General features: G+C 39.8%; 1 long non-coding RNA gene across 1 annotated transcript; it reads left to right on the forward strand.

Annotated features, from left to right (window-relative positions):
• Window positions 1–288: 288 nt before the first annotated feature.
• Window positions 289–9,419, forward strand: LOC135981088 (uncharacterized). The gene is made up of 3 exons (XR_010598053.1): window positions 289–359; window positions 7,297–7,342; window positions 9,223–9,419. It is a non-coding gene; the product is annotated as an uncharacterized LOC135981088 (long non-coding RNA).
• The last annotated feature ends 626 nt before the right edge of the window (window positions 9,420–10,045 follow it).

The following is a 10,045-nucleotide window of genomic DNA, read 5'->3' on the forward strand; positions in this document are numbered from 1 at the left end:
CCATACTCAGTGCCTGTGCTAGCCCATTGGGGACCCTAAACAGGAATATTTTTTGGTCTCCCCCCGTACTAAAAAAGGCAAGTTCTTATAATAAAAAGTGAATAGGGTGGCCTCCTGAGCTACTTGGGGTCCTAAGCAATTGCTTAGTCTGCTTATGCCTAGTGCTGGCTCTGGCCCTACTCACTTTGCAGGGGGAGCAGAAGGAGAATCAAGCCCATTGACTCCAGTAGTGTTGCCAGAGCCACAGGTTTTGCCACTGATTTAGATAGTTTTCCCCCTTCACTTGTGAGTAGGCATATTTTGGGATGTTTTTACAGCTGTTGGCTGCCCAAGCAGAGAGAATTAGCTGATCATAAATAGTAAGTTACCAGTTAAGGCTTCTTTTCTCTGTAAAACATCTGTTATTCGTAACTGCTCTTTTTCCACTACCTTTTTCATCATGCCTCTGGTCCATGACATTTTTAAAAATAAAATGTTTGATTTATTTTTTGAAAGGTTGTATGAAAAGCCTGCCACCTTTACTTGCTCCAAGTACAAGCAAAACAAACTCTGGGGATAAATTAGCTCATAAAAATGATGTTTTGTGTAGAAATATCATTGATAGTTCACCAATAATATTTTCTATCACCAGTTACTTAAATGTCCTGCGATATTGGGTAGGTAGAAGGGAGCAGGAAAGTATAAATAATTAAAAGCTCAGATTTCCCTAGACCATCTATTCGTTGTTGTCTTTGCTGCCTTGCTGTCCTCCCATCTAGAAGGGCTAGGCATAAGGCAGTCAATGGAGTGCTATACTTTTCTCCTCCCACCTTTTTAATATAGCTCCATATATAAAGTTAAAGTTCTGCCATGCTCTGTGAAATAACTTTGGGCACTGGTTAGATACATTTTATTAGACACATATCAAATAGTATTAAACACCAAGGTTTATGGTTTTTTGAAAGTGTTCCTACTATTTATAATCTGTGGGTGTGATGGACAATTTATACCTACAAAATATAAATGCCTTTCCATTCTGCATTTAAAGCCAGTTGTAGGTATGTTTCATGGCATGTTTGAAGTGTGGCGTCCCACAGTTTTTCATTTAAATATTTAAAGGTAACATCTCCACTAACACCAGTGTAGATTGTTTAGAATAAACAATGTATAGGGTTGGTGGCATAGATGTGGCAGTTTTGTAGCCATTCTACTTTGAATGTACACACACAAATTTTATGTTTGGTATTTTTCTCAATACATTTCTAATTTTCTTCAATATACATATATATATTTTAAAAAAGCTACTGACACGCTGCCTCTCTCTCCCTGTCCCCACACCCATGGTGACTTTTCCACAGGGGAGCTATTACATTCTGCCAATCAGAGTTAATCTGAATCTAGCAGTGTATTAATTTTTATAGAGGTACACAAACCCCCTTCATATTATGCAATATAGTCTCTATTCAATGTGCATGCATAGCTCCCATTAAATTTAAATTGTAATTATGCGTGGTCATAGAGGAGAATAACTCCTGCATTTTGCCTCTTACAAGGCATGTGCTGTTCCGATATATATTTTTAATTGATTAAGAGGTGGGAGCAGTAATTGTATCTGATCCAAGTTTAAGCGAAAAGCCTCTTTATTAGACTACATACTGTAAAACATTATTCTAGGCAAAATCCCAAAGGCATTTTTCATCATCAGGTTAAATGAAAAGAATAAACGTTTTAAAGTATCCTAGAAGTATTTGTAATTTAAATTAGAAGTTTATTTTGTTAGCATTTTGCTTTGTGGGCAGAGGACTACGGTTTTGAAAAGTTTAATGAAATCTTGTCAGTTTTTAATTTAAATAAGCTCAGATTCAGTGCTTTTTAACTTACTTTTTTCTTTTCCATACTCTGCCACTATAACGGTAGTGCAAACACTTTACATTAATTTTTTTTAGGTGTGGAATGTTCTGCCTAACCAATGCTGTGAATGTCTGCTATACCTCCTGGAAATGTGCTTGTCTTGATTTCTAACTACCGTGGCTACTGTATTTTTGCTTAGTAAATAATCCTCGAAGATTTCAGCTACATGAGGATTAACGTGTATATTGTGCTAAATGCTTTAGTAACTTACCAAGAGAAATTTGCAGTGCTTGTAAACTTTTTCTAAAAAAACACTTTCATCCTTTAATTTTACAGGATATTTATAGGATGTGATTGCACTGTTTATTTTTGTAAGTTATTCTTTTTACATATAGTAGCCCAAGGTTATGGAAACAGATGATGAAAAATGTAAAGTTCAGAAAAATGTACAGTTACAACATTAATGTTTGTACATTGCTTTGAAACAATAATGTGATATAGAAATGTGAAGTATTATTAGCGGAGCTGGTAGCACTGCCTATAATTAAGGTTGTTCAAAACTTACCATAATAGGACTGTTTTCAGTTGCTTATAACTTTGCCAAATATTAATTCTTTGGTCCGAAATTTTCCATGCTGGGTGTCTGAGTCACATTGAATTATTCTGGAAAATTTCTGTCAAAAGAGTTCAACTGTTTCCAAGAATGGGGCTAGGGAAAAAACACATTGTTTTGTCCATGTTAAAAAATTTCTAGCTAGCTTATTTGAAAAGCTGTAGCAAGACCTATGCTTTGGAACAGGGACTTGAAATTTGGCAGAGTTGTGGCCTTTGTGTTAGGGATGTGCTTTTTGCTGTTCCTGTGAAATTTGCCCCCAGATTTGGCTAAGCTAAGCTATAAGCATGGCCCTACCAAATTCAAAGTCCATTTTCATAAATTTCATGGTCATGGCATTTAAAAAATCTTGAATTTCATGGTTTCAGTTATTTAAATCTTAAGTTTTACGGTGTAACAAAGCATGAATATGTATTTTAAAATGGCAAAATATAAACATGTAAAGCCCTTAATTCAGAAGTAAGGGTGGGATTGCCTCTTCTGGTCTTGCCACCATTGCCACCCAGGGATTGCCACCCTTACTTCTGCGCTGCTGCTGGCGGTGGCACTGCCTTCTGAGCTGGGCGCCCAGCCAGCAGCCACCACTCTCCAGCCACCCAGCTCTGAAGGCAGCACAGAAGTAAGGGTAGCACTACCTCAACCCCCTACAATAGCCTTGTAACCCCTTTTTGGGTTGGGACCCCCAGGTTGAGAAATTGTTGCTATAGGATAAAAGTATACAAAAGACCAGATTTCACGGTCTGTGACATGTTTTTCATGGCCATGAATTTGGTAGGGCCCTAGCTATAAGCCTTTGAAAAGTGAGTTTGAACATGCTCAGTAGGGAGTTCAATTTTAGCAGCTAAAATCTCCAAAGATTGTCTTCACTGAGCATGCTCCAGCATCTCATTGCTCCTAGCACTGACCAGACTACACATGTGCCATCGCCACAGAGAGACTAAGCATGCTCCAGCCTCTCACTGTTCCTATGCATGACTAGAGTGTACATACGACATCCTCAATGAGCAGGCTCCAGCCCAGGCCTACACAAGTTAAGCCAGACTTTCCCTGTAATGACTACTCCCAGGTGCTCTGGGCTGGGCACTGAGCACATTTCTCTCCAGTGCTCTCTATAATGCCCCTTCTGGCAGCCAGACAGATGCCCAACTCTATCATGGAGGAGGAAGGTAACTGATTTGAATGCAGGAGGTGACAAAAGGTGGACCAAGGAGAAGGAAAGAAGTAGATTGGAACGAGCAGTCTGGTGGGACTGGGTCAGGGGGAGGAGCAACTGTGAATGGGAGTTGAGGTATGTGGGGGAGTGGGATTGTCTGGGCAAGGAGACTGGGAACAGATAAGGAGGGAAGTCTTGGACTGGTGACGTGAGGAGACTGGGAGTGGGGAGAAGGAGGGACTGGGACTGGTTGGGTAGGAAGGCTGGGAGACAGTGAGGGAAATGGGACAGAAGATGGGAGCCTGTTGGCTGGGGAGAAGAGGGAGGAAAATAGAGTCCTAGAGACAACAGCCTTCCTTGATTCATCTCCAGAGTAGGCTCATCCTGGGCACTGAATTAGGCAGGCATTCTGTGGAAAAAAATTGCATAAGCTAATGTAATTAAAGACTGTATCACAATGCATATGCACAAGGGGGCTGAATTAGGTTTGCACAGGCAACCTTAATTCTGGCTGTGACGGGTTGGATCACAGAAACCCCCTTGGGAGCTGCCACCTGATGTGCCAAGACTACCTCTACTCCTGTTTTCCCTGCCAGTTGAGGACTCCAGCACCCTGTCTTGCGGAGACAGACTCTCCCATCTGCTCCAACACGGACCCAGGGTCTGAATCACTTGCCCCAAAGCTGCAAGTTTACCTGAAAACAGCTCACAGAAGTGTGCTTGTCTCTAGCACTCAGATGCCCAACTCCCAATGGGGTCTAAACCCAAATAAATCCGTTTTACCCTGCATAAAGCTTATGCAGGGCAAACCCAGAAATTGTTCGCCCTCTATAACACTGATAGAGAGATATGCACAGTTATTTGCTCCCCCAGGTATTAATACATACTCTGAGTAAATTACTAAATAAAAAGTGATTTTATTAAATACAGAAAATAGGATTTAAGTGGTTCCAAGTAGTAACAGACAGACCAAAGTAAGTCACCAAGCAAAATAAAATAAAACGCGCAAATCTATGTCTAATCAAACTAAATACAGATAAGTTCCTCACCAGTTCCAGAATGCTCCCTTTTACAGGCTAATCTCCTTTTAGCCTGGGTCCAGCAATCACTCACAACCCCTGTAGTTATTGTCCTTTGTTTCAGTTTCCTTCAAGTATCCTGGGGGGGGTGGAGAGGCTCCTTCTTTAGCCAGCTGAAGACAAAATGGAGGGGTCTCCCACAGGTTTAAATAGACTCTCTCTTGTGGGTGGAGACCCCCCTCCTCCCTCCTATGCAAAGTCCAGCTCCAAGATAGAGTTCTGGAGTCACCTGGGCAAGTCACATGTCCCTGCATGACTCAGTCTTTACAAGCCGAAGCCATTGTCCACATGGTATCTTGCATGTCTCCAGGAAGACTTCTTATGTGGATTGGAGCATTCCAAGATGCATTGTTCCCCAAGTGTTTCCTGATCAGGTACTTAACCTGGCGAATTCCTTCCTAAAGAAGCTGACTAAATGCCTCACAAAGCTTACTTAGAAACCAAGCAAGCATACAGCCCATATTCTTAACCTCAAGTAGAAAATGATATATATGTACAAATAGGATGAATAGATATAGTAGACCATAACCTTTACGGAGATATATTACATGGCACAGGCAGCACAAAACATATTCCGGTTATGTCATACATACATTTATAAGCACCCCCCCATAAAGCCTTATGGGGTACACTGTCACACTGGCATTTCCTAACTTTGTAATGCTTAACTTTGCAACCTTAACCTTAGGCTTTTAATGTAGTTTTTGTGTGTGTGAATATTATAATAAATGGTGTGCTGAGTGCCACGCTGGGGTAAAATCTTAATTGTCCAAAGTGGGTGCTGGGTTAAAGTGACCTTCCTGTCACCTATGAATGTGTTTTATAAAGTTATTTGACTCCATTCTGTACTCCCCCTCCAAACAAATGGTGTAAATCAATCTGTGGGAACTAAAACCTTTAGAGCTTTTCAAGGCTTCTGTAACAGTATCAGAATTTTCATAGCAACCGACTAAAACCTTCTTTAGATGAAAGGACATATGTATACATAACCATCAGGCATTGTTTTGCTTGGATAGCTTTGATGGGACAAGGTTGCAAGCTTTTTTTTTTTCCTGAAGGTCACTTAGGAAGCTGGGAATATCATATCACACTGACTAGCATCAACATCACTGTCTTGACTGCTGCCACCACTAGCCTAACATACCGAGACCCAAGCAGTGGTGCTAGAACTAGGGATGCTGGGGTGTTGCTGCACCCCTGGCTTGAAGTAATAATAAACATCAAATACATGGTTTCCATCATCTCCCACTATAAAAATTATTCCAGCACCCCTGGACCCAAGGATTTACTATTACATCACTGGGCCTTCTTTTTCCTGATCCTCATTCAGAGCAGAGGAGCGGGAACCAGATGGCAACTGTGACATTTTCTTGAGGTGTCCAGGACTGAGTCACCATGTTACCCTCCTGCCTCCAGTGTGAGCGAGTCTTCCTTTTGGTAGCAGGATGTCAGTTCCCTGACATTGCCACTCAAACACTCTCCTCAGTCAGAGCTCTACCAGCCCCTACTTTGCCTTGCAGGTTAACACTTGGTGTACTCAAGTCCCCGAGCTTCTCAGAAGCATCCGCCCTGTAGTATTCAGCCTTGTCACGAGACACTCACTGTAATTACTAGGTAAGCTGTCCCCAGAGAGAGTGTACACACAGCTGATGGATACAAGTCAGGATCAGGTCCTTTATAACACAGCACTGGAATCTACAAATAGTGAAAACAAATACATTTATTTACAGAGATTAAGACTTAAGAGATGGCGAGCAAGGAGAATAAGAACAACAGGTTACATGTAAAACAAGGTACTACATGCTTCTTAGAGTGTAAACTTAACTTTTAACAGGTTACATCATAAAGCAGTTTCTCTCTCAGAGCAACCTCCCAATGCCACTAGCCCACATGGCCAGGATCCAACTTACATGAATGCAAAAAGTGTGGTCCTTTTTGCTTCCTTACTGATGGATGATATAAGGAGAAGCAAAAAGACATTTTATTTCCCAAAATTCATAGTTTTCTCCCCCCAAAGACAGGATGACTCCCTTCCTGGGGTGCTGGCTCCAATGTAGCTTCCCATACTCCTGTTGTTTCACATCCTCCCTGCCGTTGAACTGTTTTCCCCTTTGACTTTCACATGTAAATAGGGCTTTCATTGTGTTGGCTTTACAATGCTTAATCTACATATGAACCTAGGCAGACATCTGAAAACACATCCCTCTGTCTGGTAAGGGCAGTTTTTCACCTCTGCAAAGTAGGACATTTCCAATATATAGACATAATTTTAAATATAATCAGTATTTACATTTCACAATTATGTGATTGATCAGCATGATCTTTGCTTTCATTTAAGATCTCATACAACATTCTTTATGATAAATACTATGACAGCAAAGTCTTAGATGTAGTGAGTGTGTCAGGCCTGATAAGAGTTGCCGATACAGAACAGTCAATCCTTTGCCAACTGGCATCAAAGGGTTCTTAGAGTCACAGGATCCCTGTTTGTATGACTGATTGTTGAGCAATTCCTGAGATGTGAATCTAAGGTTTCTGTTAGCCCCCTTCTCCCCAGTGTGTTAAATTCCACCTCCACCTTATTTTTTGTTTTTATTTATGTATTGTGTTCTGTTTAACAGGAATCTGGCTTAGGCAGCTAGGACACATCTGCCTTTGCAACACTAGGTAAGTTAGGAGTGATGGAGCAGTCTAATTCTGGTAAAAGTTTTCCAGATACTGGAGTGACTAACAAGGGCTGTATATTATGCCTGTAATTTTCCAACTTCTAAACTCTGAGCACAGGAAAATGCAATGTCTGTCTCCTGTCTCCTACAAGTTTTCTCTCTCTCCTCCTGTGCGCATTTATCTTGTTTTGCTTTAAGAAGAAACAGAACTAGACTTAGCAATGTAACCTGAGAGCTAAGCTCTACCACCTAAATTTTTTCTCGACTAAGGACATTTGATACCATCTGAAAGATTACCAAGCAAGAGCTTTCCATTTAAGAAAACGATACAAATAGAGTGGAAGAGAGAAAAAGAGATTGTTAAAGAAGTTCGTGTTTAACATTTTAGTTTTTTCCTTTTTTCGTTTGGTGTCTTTACTTTCTTGGGAGTGGGGGGTGGGGAAGGAAGAGGGTGTACTATAAATTACATCAAGTCTCTTGCCATAGAATCCAGGAGCCAAACTGAAGTCATCAGGGTTCTGTGTGGGCCCAGGGATCTGGCCACATAGTTCTCTTTGCAGCACTGGGGATTTGGTGTCCGATTCCTCTTCTGGGGCTTGCTCCACAGGTCTCCTCTAGTTCTCCAAGTCTTAAAGGAAATATTGATATGAAGTATTAAGTTCACTGCTGGCTTTCTACACTGAATTAATGACTTGCAGGGCTTTAGAATAAAGATTCTGGTCAAAGTGTTTTTTTATCATATATGAAAATTCTCTAGTTTAGTTAATGTTTTCCTCCCAAATTAATTTAAATATATTTATTTCTTATTTTTCTTTCCAAAGACCCATTGCAGTCCTTCTTCCACACTTGTCTTCAATCAGTCTTGTAACTGGAGAATGACACATCCTTTGAAACCAGTAGTTGCCAGATCCCATCTCTTATCAGTAGGAATTGCCTATTTTCTATAATTCAAACCTGGCTTTTTTTAATTATAAAAGCATTCAGCACACTGGTTCTGGAAAGAATCATTTAAATAAAAGAATTATTGTTAGAAAATCACAAAAAAAAGGGACAGTAGAATTTCCTTATTACTCTTTTCCACTGTAAAATTTCTGATACTAATTCTGTTGCCCTGCTTGGACCCCACTGAAACCAATAGGGAATGTGGCACTCTAATTTTTATCTAGTCTTTGGAGCGTATCCTTTCTATGATTTGATGCCAACTCCCTTGGTAACAGGTTCCATGAATAATTTCCCCAAGTACATGTGCATTCCTTCTATATTCCTTCTTAACTTCAGACCGGACTGAGTGGAGAAGAAATGCCCAAGATGGCCATACTATCAATGCAAGGCAAGGGTATACTTCCTGTTCCTAATGATTCAGCTTCAAATTGGTATATGAAAAATTATTCAGCTAGAGACAGATATCAAAATTCTGACCAGAATTCAGTCAAATAAAATATTTAAAAAGTTGAATTTCAGTATAGCCCTATCTGCAAGTCCTGCCTTCAGCCTATTCAACTCATTTCTGAACTTAGCTGAAAACAGCTCTCTTCTTTGTTGGTGTCTCTGAATTTCTCTCTTCCACTGCTATTTATTCCACTGTAATTTTATGGTGTCTTTCCCAAGTGTTCTTCAGAGATCACTCTGAAGAACACTTGGGAAAGACACCATAAAATTACAGTTCTTTTATATGAGTGGAACTGGGTAGCCTGTTTAGTACAAAATTACAGTAAGACAGAGTCACAATCCTGAAGCATTGGGTGGAAAACAATAGATAACTTGGGGAGACTGGGTGTTTTTCTAAAAGATATGCTCTTGTTCAAACAGGAATTGATTTAAAAAATCCAGTGTAGGAGATCAGACTGGATGATCACAATGACCCCTTTTGGCTTTATCTAGGAGTCCCTTGCAAAGGCCTTAGCATCTGAGGGAGTTGCTATTGTGTTGTTGGTGATGAGTCAATGGTTTCACAAAAGAAGGGAATAAGAAATTACAGAGAATGCTGTATGGTGCCATCAGAAGTTTGAATAGTAGCAGGAAAAGAAGTGAGAAGAGGAGTACCAGTCATAGCATTACTGGTTCAGGTGGGCCATGAGAAGATGGTGAGAATTTGATAAGTATGAGCTTTTTGTTGTACAGACATATCAAAATCCATTAAAAAAATGAGCATACTCAAAGAGATATGAAACAATCAATAACTAAAAAATATCTAGTCTCAGTTCACCAAAGTATGTAACAGTGGTACAGTTATAGGGTAGAACAGACAGAGCCGTGCTAAATTATACAACAAAGCCTGTTTGTAGTTAAATTTCAACTCAGAAAGATCCTTATCAGACAACATATCATCCTGAGAACACTTTTTAAAGAATATTTGCAGTTAAATGAGTGCCAAACTGATAAATACAACCTTTATGATAAATACAGATTTTTTTTTGCAAAGTCAAAAAGGTTGATTTACAGAAAGGATGTACTGAAGATAAAATAATTTGTTGAAATACTCAATTTAAAAGAGCTGTTTTGCATATGTAAACTATTCTTTCATGAAGCCTTCTAACATTGCATCTGTGCAGCATACTGTATTAGGTTAGTTAGATGTGCGTTTTAAAATAAAACTCCCACTGACATAAGATTGTAATGACAGTGTACTGTGTAGTATGTTAGACTTCACCAACTTCAAAAGGAGACTTTACATTATTACTTCATTAATTTATTGTTTATTTGC

Source organism: Chrysemys picta, chromosome 2 (genome assembly GCF_011386835.1).
Source record: "Chrysemys picta bellii isolate R12L10 chromosome 2, ASM1138683v2, whole genome shotgun sequence".
Lineage (NCBI taxonomy): Eukaryota > Metazoa > Chordata > Testudines > Emydidae > Chrysemys > Chrysemys picta.